Source organism: Megachile rotundata, chromosome 16 (genome assembly GCF_050947335.1).
Source record: "Megachile rotundata isolate GNS110a chromosome 16, iyMegRotu1, whole genome shotgun sequence".
In the NCBI taxonomy this organism is placed as follows: domain Eukaryota; kingdom Metazoa; phylum Arthropoda; class Insecta; order Hymenoptera; family Megachilidae; genus Megachile; species Megachile rotundata.
The window spans coordinates 2029664-2045164 of NC_134998.1; the positions used below are offsets into that span (position 1 = coordinate 2029664).

The following is a 15501-nucleotide window of genomic DNA, read 5'->3' on the forward strand; positions in this document are numbered from 1 at the left end:
ATTGCTTTATACGTTTTAAAACACATGAAAATCAAATTTGTTTATATAATTTTTTAAATAATACAGTATCAAGAAAGATATAATAGTCTAAAATTATATTTTCAATCGGAAGTGAGTCATATTAAAATTGAAGGTTAATAGCGTACGTATTAACTACACACCTTCCACTTTTTTAAAGTAAAGCATTGACAATACTCATACCTTTTCGAAAAACCCAACATCCTTTATGATTATTGTTTAATTAGGGTTTTGGCACTGCAAGTACTCCAGGTATCGATGTATCTATTGATGTTCTTTTAGTTTAGCTTTAAATGTGTAATTACTTACAATTAGTTTCATTTCATACGTGTTTATTTTAGCTCACATAACTCCTTGAACAATTCGCCCTAATCAGACCATACCAAAATCCATCATCATGACGAACTTCCAAATCCAATTAATCATCCCCAGAAAAGACTGGTCGAAACCGAGAAATGGTTTCAAAGCCGAAACGCTCTGGTTCTTTAATGAAAATTGTTTACACCGTTAACGGCGATCTCGAAAGAGGAAAATTGCTTTTCCCTCGCAGTACGAACGCCGGGACGGGGGTTGATGTGCGGGCAGCACATTCGCTGCACGTTTTTCCTTTAGATCTGGGGAACGGTAAGGATATCCATTCGCGTTGGCAATAGAAATTACAACGGACCGCGTAGCCGGCTCGCTCTCTCATGATTTGCATATTCGTTTGAAACAATATCCTCGGGCACGAGCTGGTCTCTCTCGACAGCTCCGAGCTGTTCGACCGTTTCAATTAAAATAAGCATACGCTGGTACGTACCAGCAACCCCTGTCGCGCCTCGACGCCCACCACCACCAATGCCATCGCCACCCTCTCTTCGTGGAGGAACGACGAGAAAAGAAGATACCCTCGGTATATTGCTCAGCACCGTCGAGGTCTGAATGCGAAAGCAGTCGGCGAAAAGTTGGGAATATTAATGTTTTTTTCTGGTCTGATAACAACATCGGGGTTGATCGGAGAATGATTTGCTTCCGGTGAATTAAATTGCTCTTCTCATTCCTTGCTTGGAAAGTCTTCCCTGTTTGCTATTTCGAAATTTTCTGTAATCAATAATATTAGAATCTTACGTATTATAAATACAAAATATTATCTGCAAACGGTAAGATTCAATACATATTCGTTCTTTGTCTGTAGTATATTTTTTAAAGGTACCAAGAAAGCTGATTTGTAACAATAATTTCTTGTGTACTCATTTTGAGCATTTTTGTGATTTTAACTACTGAAGTAGTTGTGTTTATAAATATTGAGTCACATATGTGTAATGTTTAAGTTGTAAGGAAGTGTTAATACTATATTATCACTATTGATGGTGATAGTATATACTAATATCATTATGATATACTATCATAATAATAGCATATATTATACTACAATATAATTTTTATTATAAATAGTAGTAGTATTGCTATATTACTATCGTGTAAATCAGTATACTATTTCATTATAATTAAAGCAACCCTTCGAATTAAAAAAGTAATTTTTGCGATTGATTGAATTTATGACTTGTTCAGCCCTTAAATCTACTACAGAGACAATAGTATTGTATGCAAAAACATACAATAAAAATTATGACAAAAGATAATATCATATAGTTTTCATATTCTAATTTTCCAGTTGCAATATCTAAATCATATTATGTTATTAAGTATATATCAGTATTAGTAGTATAATATAAATATTTATCTCACACAATGTAGTATTAATATCTTCTTTTTCATATTCAAAAGACTATAACTAATCGATTCGTTTTTCTTATTTATCCATTTTTATTTAGCTAGTCTTTTTTATTTATCTATTTTCATCTATTACCCACCTGAATAACAGCAGAGCTAAAAATTTAAGAACCACAAAAATATTTAAATTGGATCCTACACTACAGGATCATAAAATATTATCTAGGTAGTTATTTATACAAAGTTATACAAACAATTGTAAAAATAAATAATCATGCACCATAAATGCAATAAATATGAAATATTCAAATTAAAAGTTGTCAACAGAATACAGTTATTATTTGCGACACGAGCATCCAGTGATTCCCGAAAGAAATGTATCGGTATTTCTTACGTTGAAAATAATTTTATCGAAATAAATACGATTTCAGACCGGATATACAAGCAGCGTAGTGAGCGGCCAACAAGAAGGGAGATATACACAGCTTCCCTCGGAAGTAAGGGAGGTATATACATATATACGTTTCAGCAAGAAGGGGGTGAGACGGGATAGAGGGGTGGTGGAAGTCAGCTAATATTTTTAGACACCACCAACCCCTAGCCTCTCGGTTCCTCGATGCTCACCTCGCCACCCCTGCCACCCTAGCACGTGTATATATAAGATCCTTTAAATGGGAAATCGAAACGTTTCGGAGATAACTCTCCTCGGGCGAGAATGTATTCAAAATGGCTGCCACAACGGCTCCGAGCGTTATGGATGGGAAGGAGATGGCGGGTTACCCCTCTATGATGATACGAAACATATTCCACCCTTAAGAACCAGGAGCCCGCTCCCCCACGTCGGCTATAAAATAAAATTCATCGTCTTCGTCCCTTCGCGACGATTCTCGGTCGAACTCGAAGATGGCGGACCGCTACTTTGTGCAGCTTTTTTTTTTAAAGAGGTATATATCTAAGAATATTTTCTCTATATTTTCAGGGTTAAATGAAAAATTCTTTATTGCTAGAAATTTGAGATTTATGGGTTCTTAAGTTAGGTTTGTTTTATTGTAAATGTTATATAAGCGATGATATAAGGTATGATACGGTATCCAGAAAATGTTAATACCTTTAGCACTTTAAGTGCGTTTATAATTATTTAGTCTGCTATTTGTACAATATTAGGTAATCTAATATAATCTAACTTAACCTAATTTTTAAGAAATCTAAGAACTATATGTAAAATGTCTCTTCGCTTTTTGTGGTTGTTTAAACATATTTGAAGATTTGAATTACGAACTGTTTCAATATATCAGAATTACTGTACGTAATTAAATAGAAAAGGTAAGCCAAAAACCGGAATTTCGGTTTTTCCCTTTTACCATCACCGCGGATGAGATAGGGGGTTGAAACTTGGTGTGAGATTTCTTCTTGATATTCTATCGACTGCTGTATTGGGTGTTTCATTTGGCTCAAGAGCATTTTTGATCATCTTATTCGACTGAACCCTTTTAGTATGTTATAACTTGAGTAGTTTGTTATTGTTTCACGAAAAGTAAATTAGTATATCGATTTACTGCTCTTAAAATATGAAGGAAGATTACATATTCGAAGGTCCAGTTTTATTTCCATAGATATGTTATGTCAGAGATGTAAATCGGAGCAACATCAGCCATGATGCCTCGTCTATTCCAGATAACGTGCCTGTCGAACGAACTGATGCCTACTTCACCCTAGTGATGCATCGATTTCCGTGGCGAAATCCACCCCCGTCCCTTATCCACGATACAAAGTCGAGCACGGAAAACGTTCCCGAGAAGAAGACTCGAACCACCCCCTCTTGTCGCTTATGGAAGAAAGAAACACGTGGGTGGTAGGTGGGTGGACCTCCACCCAACCCCTCATACATCAAGCTGACACTCGTCTAACTGCGTCTCTCCAGATTTATCGCGTTTACCAAGCGTGCCTAATATCGCGCAACGTTTTCACGACGCTTCATTCGAAGGGCTGTTTTCCACCTAGCACCTCCAACCCTGACGGTGTCATTGTAGATCGTGTTGGAATGCAAGAAGTCGGGGTGTTGGAACCTCCCTTCTATTATTACCCTTGCGGATGAGCCTGTCTTTTGGACGAACTGCATTCGAGGGATGACACTTCTTTTATTTTCTCCCTTTTTTATTTCTGATTGTTTTTGGAGACAATTCTGCTACGGTGCTATTTTCGATATAAATTGACGAGGTCAGGTTTCTTGCTTTCGAGGTATTTTCATTAGAGTATACTGAGTTTATAATTATTAGGTTATTATCCTTGTTATTACTAGGATAAATTTTAATAAATATGGGTGGATCAGTTTGAAAGGTAGTTTTGATATGGTGGCATACCGTTCGATGTTAGCTGAGTGAAGCTAGTTATTTAGTTTTTAGATTTTTTACTTTTGGGGGAAATTTAAATAGTTATTGTTGTTTATTGTCAAAATTGAATTTCAGTATAAATAAATTAGCCTTTATGGGTTAGGGTAAGATAGATGATATCTATACAAATATTCAAATTGACATTTATATATTTCTAGTTCACAATTTATTGTTTTTCAAATTTTTATATTTTGAAATCTGTATTTGCAAGTGTCTACATTTTTAAATTTCTATATTTCCCAAATTGTTATACACCTAACTTTGTATAGTCCTCAATTTTTTCTATTTTGGGAGCGTTATATTTTTAACCGACTTCGAAAAAGAAGGAGGTTACTCAATTCGGTCAGTATATTTTTTTTTTCCAAATTTTTAATGCAAATAATATTTCAAATTTCACTGCCTTCTCAAACTTCTATATTTACTAATTTTTATATTTCTTAAATTTCCATATTTCTAATTTTCTACATATATTTTCAAAATTACATACTCCCCAATTTTTGTATTCTTAAATATTTCTATATCTTCACATTTTTATATTCCTAAATCCTTACATTCCCCAATGTCTACATCCTCAAATATCTATATAGTCAAATTTCTATATTTCTTAATTTTTAGCATATAATATTTTTCTCGTCTTAAAATTTTAATATTGATTGTATATATTTTACTTGGATTTTGAACCACGCTTTCAGTATTAAAAAAGCATTTTAATCAGTTTTTACATGAAGTAATAAGTATAACGCATTATTTTCTATAAATCGATGTATTTATCATTAAAGTTTTTAACGCGTGTAGAAATTTTCTTATATTTTCAATGTAACAATATGATCATCACACTAGTCAAATATTAAGTAATTATTTATAACGTCAATTGTAGGAAAAATATATGTATAATATATAATGAAATAGAGTTAGGAACCTGTCGTGGATAAAATACAATTGATATAAACATGTTTAAAAAATGAAAAGACAAATGTCATAAACGACTTTTCAATGGACAAACAATAGGTTATGTTATATCTCTGCTTAAAGTAGTAGTATTTTTGAATTTTAGAAATAATACTTTATCAATAATTTATCTGTAATAATTTATAAATAATACTGTATTAATATTGTATCAATACATTACCAAAAGTACCTCAATAAAATTCTAACCGTACTATTTAATGAAAGAGCAAACATATCGTCAAATGCCTAACTACTAAAAATTGCTTCCAATGCTAACTATTAAAAACTCTTCAAATGTTTACGCAAAATCTAGAGACATTTTCAGTTAATTACAAGAAACCATATAAGTTGATCCTCATTTGATCACCCCTTGAATACTCAGCAGCGTTTATACCATAAGCGCGTTCCGAGTTGTTAACCCGTAACGCATCCCCTAATTCAAAATGGTGCCGATACAATCGCGGCACAGGCCGGAGACGGATCCATTTATCCAGAAAATAATCCGTCGATAGCATCGCAAGAATCTGCATCCGTGAACAGGAGACTCAGTTGGAGATTAAAGATATATATGAGATTTATGACGATTAGGCTCTCATTCGGCGATGGGTATCGAAAGGGGTGGTGTCTGCAGACGTTTGCACGAAAGTTGCTTGTCATTGTACGTTCATTTGTCTGGCTAGTGTCTCGGACAAGAAGCGAGGTTGGACAGCATAGAAACAGTTAGAAACATGACACGGACCACGGATATTAATCGTTGTCACCCTTTTGGGCCGATCAGCATTTTGCTCCTCTATCTTATATCTGTCAACTTCTGTAATTGGAAACATTTATAAAAGTTACGTTTAAAATATGCGGTATTCGAAAAATATAACTTCGAAGTAATTACATACTTTTATATCATTCAAGATGTATTTCTTCAAATATTGTGAAAATATATACTCTTCGTTACTTCTTTGTTGAAGAGAACTATGTTGTAGTTTAATGACAACTTATTTCTTAATTTCACTATTAGCTGCAAATTGTAAACAATAATTACTGTGTTATTTCGAAAATAACTATTGGTAAATTCTTTTCTTATTTTACCTTTAATTGTTTTATTTATAATAATTCTTCATTTATGTTTTCATTCATATTTCAGGGTTAAATAATTCGTGTGCTACAAACCGCAATCTATTACTCTAACGAAGTCAAACGATAGACTCTCGCTATATTGCCTCTTACAGGGATTTACCTCCATTACCAATGCCCTACATCAACATATAACAGATCAATTAACAGTTTTAATAAATGTCTGTTATCTATTAACGGACGTAGTGTCACGTACATAGTGTTACGAATACTGACGATGACAATATAACAAGACCATACACAGAAACTTAGTTTTTATTTCAGTACACAAATACTTTTATATTAGATTCGAAATACTGTAACTATACGACATGAAAACATGGGAGACATTTCTGCAAAACGGTATATAACCTCTCGACAGGCGTTGGGACGTTTCCCATGGGGTCAGATACGCATGTTAATGCAACACCATGCTCGTTATAATAATCTGCGAGCGGAATGCACGTAGCCCTGTCGCAGGTTGTCGTTGGTAGCACTAGTGGTACTATCTCGTGCACGGGATCAGGTCCGATGGGGGCGCTAGCTGTTTCGTAAGCCGGTTATCTAAATACCGTAAATAACAACAAGCCCCCCGTAGCTGGGCAAGGCTGCCCTAGCTAAGCTCACCCCTTTCTGCATCCCCTAGGATGCTTATAATGCGCCACTTTCACGTGCCTGAACGACTTTAACGATTCCTACGCGACGAATACGGAGAAATTATGATAATCTTCCCTTTTGCGATTCAGTTCTGACCGTTTTCATGCTTTATGCGCTTGATTGAGAATCTTTTGGCGATCATTGTGTACTTTTTTGTAGTATGTTTTATAGTTTGAGGTTAAAGGTACTTTGAACTTATTGCGTGTTAATTTCTATTGATTTTAGTTGTGAAAGTTAGGGAAGGTTAATATACATCGCTCTTATCTGAAACTTAGATAATATAATTTATCTAAGATAATGTATTATCATAGGATACTTAAATTTTAAAGTTGAATATTATATTTTTATTTTAACTACAAACTAAGATAATAAATACCAAGATATCATTACATTAGCATTTCAATTGAATAATGCAGTTATTGTTGCTTTTAAGCTATCGCGAGATAAAGTTTATTAGTTTCATCTCCAAAACTGCGATCAAATAATTTATTTTAGATAAACATCAAGACACTTAAATTTCAGTAAAACTGTAATATGCAAAGCTCAGTAAAACTGTAGTTAATTTTTGTTCTACAAGTCTATAACATATATCAATTTTGCCTACATGAAAACTTGGGTGAAATAATTTCCTTAACCCTTGGATGTTTTAAGATTCATATATTCATCGGTATTTGCATCGAGTAAATTTCTTGCTGTTATACTTAAACTATGGTATAATAACATTTACCAATCAATACATGAAAATGTAGATAAACATTCATTTGGGATAATGTATGTTAATATCTCAATATACTTTCGTATCAATATTCCAGTTAACAGAGGTAAAGATAAACAAAGTACAATATAAATTACAATGTTGTACTTCGTTTCGCCACTTTTTCCTTTTACAATTTAGTTTATATATTTTCCCCGACAATATTACACACATAGAAAAATACAGACTTACCGGAAGCACATACAATTGTATCTTTATCTTCGTCTCAGCTCCTTTTACCCCTCCCCTGTCCCTTTATCGCTGTTATTTGGCGTAGTGCAGTTATCGTTCCCCGGCTCAGAGGCATCGCTATCTGGACCACCGTTTCAGACAATAGGCCAGAAGTATTGTGATAGGTGGGCTTTTCGCGGGATTAAAGGATTCCGGGTTATTACTCAACGTCAAAAAATCAAAGCCTGGGATGCAGTTGGATTAAGACGCTTACCTGACGTCGGATTATGTTTGCCGATGTTTGGCGCGTGGCTGAAGCTTGCGGGATGCTTTGTGTGGCGTCGCTGTGGTCGCTTTGGAACAGGAATTGTGGGTCGGCACCGATGTGTAATCCCTCGTGGAAACAGCTGTTGGAACTCGGGCAAGAGTCTCTAACACAGAATTTGTTACAATAACAAGTCACAATTTTAGAACGGATCTTGACCCAAGAAATTTCAAGGTAGCGGACGGCATAAAATTAACCATTATTTTTCAATTTATACACAACAATGCTAAAATTCTGGCTTCTAGAGAATGACTATAGGGAAACATATTTATAATAAGACATCAAAAAAATGATTACTATAAAGAAACATATATAATATATAAGAAGACAAAAATAAATATTAGATATAAATATTAGACAGAAATAATAGATATTTTACTTAAAACATTTGATATATATTTATACGTTGAATTATGTACCGAATATTTTATTCGTTTAGAAAATTTTTATTTATTTGTTTTGTAGTTTTGTTAAACTCTACATTACAGAGTGAAACAAAAATTTATTTTTATATAAATATTTCTATGTATAGCTATCAATATAACAAGATATAACAAGATATAATCATTATAACAAGACATCGATATTATCACTATCAAGGTATATCTTGATAGTATAATATAATTCAAGAAAAATTCGCCTTATTTACAGTAACTGTAGAACAATTTTAACTATGCAACAAGTTTGCTCCGAATTAGGTTAAGTCAAATCGCATAACATACTAAACGCGCATAGAAGGTGATTATAATATGTAGAATATCGGAAGTATTCCTCATAAAGAGCGTGTTTTATTTAGTATCACGATCTGTAACGGAAGTTAACCGAGGGATCGATCGCAAGCATACCGAGATTCTTTGTTCCCACAAGCAGGTCCGCTTTTGTTGGCATCGCACGGAACAAACAGAACGACTTGAGGGCGACTCGGTGATCCGATAAACAGATAGATATCCGCCCGGTACTACTATAATTAACGCTGACCTCGCGCGACCCCCGGGCAATTTCAGCAACCGGCCGATACGACGATCATAATAATCGCGGCTAAATCTTTCTGCTTGTCAATCAGCCGACTGACACACGACTCCGGCCTGCCCTGAAGCGTTTGCGTGTCCTGCGAGGATCGTTGCGCACGCCAGCTACGTCGATGCTCGATCATTAGGCTCGTCCATGTTTCCTCTGTACCTCGCGTGCAATAGATCGATGTGCCCGTGGCGCGAGATCGAGCCAAGCCAGATGGACATCGGGGCTCGTTGCCTTTCGATGCCCCTAATTATTTGGATTTGCGTACATGCCGGCCTACGGGGGGACCAGAGGTCATCGAGTAGCCTTTCATTTATCTGTTGATGCAGGATGTTGCGGGGAAACGAAAAAAATCCCTTGCTGTTTGAATTTACACGTCGTTGGTTAGATTTTATCGGATGGCTAAATAAATCAGTTATAATTTAACGAAGTTGATTAATATGTCTCGTAGCAGCCTTAGATCCTAGAGCAGACATGTCAAATTCGTTTACTGACGAGAGTCGCTTTAATTATAGCGCTCGTTCGGTAAATAACCTCTTGATAAATACCCATTAGGAATACCCTCCCATATAAATTAGAGCACTCAGGCTATTTCTTTATCTTCTTGAATAGCGAATGGAGTACAGATGTCACGTTTAACCCTTATATTTTTAATCATGGTAAATGTGGTAAGTTTTAATGCTCGCACGTTTAATGAACGGCAGAAATGTCCATCGCACACATGTATGACTGATACGTGTATATCTGCGTTACTTCATCATCTTGTTAGATAGCAAATGGAGTATATATGATGGCATATTTAACTCCCATATTTTTGATCACAGAAAACACGCATGTGGTATGCATGTGTTTAATGCACGTGCGTTTAATGTACCGCCCATCGCTCACACGTATCTCTGATCATTTATTCTACTCTGTCGTGCAGTACGCCACATCCTACCAATGAATGAAAATACTGCGAGGAAAACACGTATGATTGATTCGTGTTTAATGCACAGTTACTGTTTTTATGCCTCTACAGTTTTGAATTGTGCAACAGACATATGCTGTATACGAAATATTTCTTTATTAAAATATTTTCTAGGTTCGAAGTACTTTGAACTATACTCAAATTACGCGTTGGACTTCATTCGTATTGCATATAAATACATATTTATCGATTGACATGTTGAATATAAAATAGGCTGCATTGTCCTTTTAACTTATATATGTATTTATAATTTCAATTAAAATAATATTCAGTACTGTCAAAAGTCAATATGAGTCAAATACGAATAATTCTCTCATTTCTGAGCTTACATCAAAATAAAATTCAAAGGAAGTGAAATTGTGGTGTGTTTAGACATTTGATAATGAATTTAACATCGTAAACATCATGATGTGTTCACAAACAGTTTCCAACAGATTTACAAGAGTATTATTGCGTTTGTTTTATAGAAATATCTATGGTTTGACTACACTCAGTAAATATCGTATAAAATCACGTTTTATAATGTTCACTTACAAGTTCATTGACTGAGGTTTGTATTTCGACTTTGATTCTTAGCCAACTCTATGAAATAATACTGTGTACGTGGATTCAAGGTTAGCTTCACAAAAATATGGTTTCAGCACATACAGAGATGATTTGTAATATTGTTATTGAATATTGGCGTTTTTGATCAACTGACAGTTCATGTGAACCCTTCACAGTCCTTGTGAAGCAATGTGAATCCTATCGTGTACATAGGAAAAAGTTGTTGGGTACTTGTTACTAGTTGACAAGTTATGATCTTGATATGATATCAAAAGGACATTAAAATCGTATGCGGGTTCGTTATTCTGCATAACTACCGATCGTAGATGCTCAAGAGTTGTTGAAAAGTGTACATTGCGTAGGAAATGGGCAGTTACGAGGAGCCGTTCGTCTAAAGGGTGAGCATCGTAGTCATCCAAGAGAGAAATGTTTCGACGTGGGTCATGTTGTTGGCGTGATCTTTATCGTGCAGGAAGACGCGGCTAAGAAAGCCGAACGAAATTCGAAGTCCATCGGACCGTGGAACCCCGATGCACCTGTTTGATCCGCGCTGATTAGTTTCATTTTTACGGCAGCCGCCTGTTGTACGGTCCCGGACACTTCCTTACCACGGAATCGGCCGAAATTGCGTAATTTCACGCATGCGAGCTGCGAGTAACTCGCCAGTCCGGCGATATCGCAGATTAAACTGTTTAGAAACACGTGTAAGACTTGTCGATCGCATCGCGCGTGAAACGCAAACCTGAACCGATATGGCACACCGTAATCTACACTGTGGCATCTACACCATAACATTGTTCTTTTGTTCTAATGTTTCACTACAGTTATGAGATAAAACTAGCACACTTACTTAGGTATTCTAAACGTTACAGTGTTAACTTTATTTCGTATTTGTGATTTGATGTGCTGACTTTCACATTGATATTTGGTCAACCGATTGACAATCGATTTGTTGATCAATCGATTTTGTCAATCGATTTGTTGATCAATTGATTTTGTCAATCGATTTTGATGATCTTGAAATATATTGCAAAGGTTGATATTCTAAATAATTTTGCTTTATGTAATCGCCTTGCGACCTTAGTTACTAAGATATACGTACGAGAGTTTAATTGAATTTGCAATATACAGAGTTTCTTTAAAATCCGACCTCATCCTTGTATTTTAGATCTATCATATTTAGATCTAAGATACATCATTCTTGTATCTTAATTAGATTAAGGAGTCAATCTTCGTTTTTTATTTATTCTCGAAAATAATTAAATGTCTGATTTGGTTGGAGATAAAATGTCAGAAAGGGTTAGAGTTATATTTATTACAGGTCATTGATTTTCACAAAGAGTTGAGGGATGAAGAGAAATGGTCTCTAACAATGCAAAACATTGTTGAATAAAGCAGTTGAACAAACGGGGTACCGCGAAGAAACTGTTGAGCACCAGGACCCATCTGACGGGGTCACCGGCGTCAAATGGGTCCTGGGGAATACGTCCACTCAGAATTTCTCCTAAACGATGCCGATGCAGTTGATGACGCCGCTGGTACGTGTAGAAATGGGCGCTGGGTCAGCAGATGGACCAAACTGACCATAGCTTTCAGGGGAACAATAAAGTTTCATGCACATTGTATCCCACTTGAGTGTCCTATTGTCGTGCGTATATACATATACGAGCTAGCAGATATAATTGTGATTTCACCCACGACCCACTATTGCTCTTCAATTTTCTGGAGGACCATGAACTTCTACGGGACACGGTGAATCACGGCCGAAAGTGTTCTCGATCGATAGGAAATGTTTCGACGGGTTCTCGCTTGCTTCTGGGAACAGCCCGTTCTTCGAGTCGACTGCTACACAGATGTCTCAGATAACACGGTAATTGCGAGCCATTGCTGTTGATTTTGGAACTGCAATATTATTTTCTTTGACGAAAGTTTCACATTGTAGGATAACTGTGAGTTTAGAGAAATCGGCCCCTATTTGGGAATCTAGGGTAATCTTTTATTTGAAAATTTGGGACAAGTTTCTTTTTATTGGAGAATTTAGGAAAATTGTCTTTCGTTTGAAAATTTAGAAAAAAGTGTTATTTGATAACTTAGGAAAACATTTTTTCATTTGAAATCTGAGGGTTTTTTATTTGAGGGTTTAGGCTTTTACTTAATATAAGGTTTTGTTTTACTTGATTATTTGGGGAAACTTTTTTTATTAGAGAATTTGAAGAAAATCTTGTTTTATTTCAATTTTACTTTCAATATTTAATTCTCAAGTTTCTCAAAAATTTTTAAAAAATAACGCAACTGTTTAATGCTCATGCACGACTGTACTTTTGAAACAAACTAGGCCCACAAATATAGTTCTCTTTGAACTATTCATTTTTCTCCTTTAACATTTTCCATTTTCCTATGGTTGCAATCTGCTACAGTTACATGAACCGCCCTGTAAATTAAATGTCTCATTTAACAAATCTCCACTTTCATCCTAGAAGGTGTCAACTATTCAAATTGACGACTTAAAATCTCAGTCGAAATGAAATCGAGTGAGTACAATATCCCGGTCTTACCGATCGCAGAAGTCAATCAGTCCCAAGGGAGGATCATTAAATTCGAAATGTAAATCGCGAGGGGAGCAGCAAGTGGGCGCTAATATGTGCCAGATCCATTAATCATAACCCCGGGGTTACTGACGACCCCTGCCCGTGTCTGTGAGGCTTGCAAAACTGTGCAAGCGTTCAGAAGCAGAAACAGGTTAACGTTAGACACACCCCGTCGCTCGTTGAGGGACTTCCAGGCATTGTTCATGGCGCTGCACTACCCTAAATATTAACAACGAGCGAACAGGGGTCAGTACAACCCTCGAAAAGTTTCCTCGGGTTGCTCTCTTTCAGTTGTTCCTTCTCGCGAACATCCCTGTGCGGGCCGGGAGGGTGGTGGTGGTGTTTGTAGGGGTTTACGCTGAACGTAGGAATGCGAAAAGTTTAATCTTCCATCGAGAGAAATTTTTCACGGCTCCTGTAAAGGGATTCACTGTGAATTTACTACTTTAATAAAACATTTTTAAAAGAATTTCTTCGGATAACGCTTTTGAACTAATTTCGTCGGTGTATTAAATGGATACATTAGATTGTTATTATTATTGTTATTAAGGTGAAGTGGGGTAAGTTCGTAAACGGGACAAGTGCGTATACAGACTATTTTTATTACAATATGAGCGAAATTTCTCCATTTAGTATGTTTGTTTCCTTGTTTTGTTTCACTATATCCCCTTTTATATTTCAGCTAAGAGTACTTGTTTGCAGTATAGAGTACTTGCATAACGCAGTACAAAGCATTTTATAGCAGATTTCTTAATAATTCTGCTCTTGCCCCATTGCACATAAAATAAAGTTTCAAAGTATTTAACTTCAAGTTACGCTCTTACCCCATTTTTGGGAAAAGTGCAGAGTAGTTGACATTTTAAACAATTTCCTATAAAAATCAAAATGTACAAGGAAAATTAAAAACCTAGTTAATATTAATAATTTGGAAGTTAAAGTGCGCTAAAAATGATTATGCAAACCTTTCAAATATCCTAATCTTTTTTTAGTATGAACTGGTTACTTGTCAAAAAATCATCTCATTACTCTGTACGACGTATAGTAAGATGGTTATCTAATGACTAATAGTGTCATACTAACTAAGTGTATTAACAAAAGATTTCGACAGTTATTTATAATAAACATTAAGTTATAAATTGATATAATAAAAGTGTTTTACTATAATTTTATCACAAATTTATCAAGTTGTTTCACAGTTTCAGTGTTTTTAAATCTGTCATTATTTGTTACAACTGACAACTAGCCATTTTGTATATAAAATATTAATAAAACGTTTATGTAGTCGTTCTTATTAAACTTTAAATTTCAGATTGTTACAATGTATGTTTCATTTTAGGATACTTTTAGGTCACCAAATCATAGATTTTCAGTGTTTCAAAATCGTATCAATGAATGATTTATGTTGTAATTTCTATTACATTCATTTTTATTTTATTTATTTTTACTTCTAATTGACACATAAATTACGTTTTTATGCACCTTATATTATCAATTTATGTTAGACTTTCTACTTCGGAATTGCACGTTTTTTGTAATTGGTAATTAATTATTTTATATTAAAAATATTTTCGAAGAATTTATACAGTTTTTTAAATAATATTTTACGCAACGAATTGATGTGCTATAAATAATATTTTGCGGTATTTCTTTATTTTTCTATGACGCAGGTTCTATTATGAAGATTCGATAATTAGGTATAATTCAATAATAAATTAATCGATATAATTCAACAATTCAATAATTTGTAACGTATAAGCTATGCGTATATAAAAATTGCATATAGATTGTGTACAGGTTTGGGAATTATTTAAAATAATTTTTTGATTTATTGTGAACGAGAATTAGTAATTTTATTAAGAATAAGATCATTATAATCTTATTATGAATTAGCAATAAATTATTTATTCAATTTTTTATCTCAAATAAACATTTAGTCGAATAATTAAGAATTTGTGTAGGTATTTGAAAATAATAGATGTAATTAAATATATTTATTACCACGTTATTTTGAACACTACGTATAACATATATTAATCAATAAGTATTATAAGTTTTGTTTCATGTTTCATTGTATAAAGTACAGTATACATACAGTGAAATAATTGAATTTATAAACCGTTAAATTTAAAAATTCAAAAATTTTCAAATTCCCAATTTTTCAAATTCTTAAATATAGAAATATATAAATTCTCAAATTCTGAACATTTTTTGAATTTTCCAAAGGTCCAAATTTATAAATCACCGAATTCTTAAATTTTTAAATATCCAAAATCCTAAATTTCCCCGTTTTTGGATTT

The 15501-nt window shown here is 34.4% G+C and overlaps 2 long non-coding RNA genes across 2 annotated transcripts in view; one reads left to right on the forward strand and one right to left on the reverse strand.

Moving 5' to 3' along the window:
• LOC143265971 (uncharacterized) overlaps nt 1–15501 on the forward strand; it is a 359864-nt gene that overhangs the window by 8945 nt on the left and 335418 nt on the right. The window lies entirely within an intron of this gene.
• Nucleotides 5322–7944, reverse strand: LOC143266078 (uncharacterized). Its single transcript, XR_013041155.1, has 4 exons — nt 7780–7944; nt 6153–6316; nt 5960–6081; nt 5322–5880 (listed from the first exon to the last, which is right to left on the reverse strand). It is a non-coding gene; the product is annotated as an uncharacterized LOC143266078 (long non-coding RNA).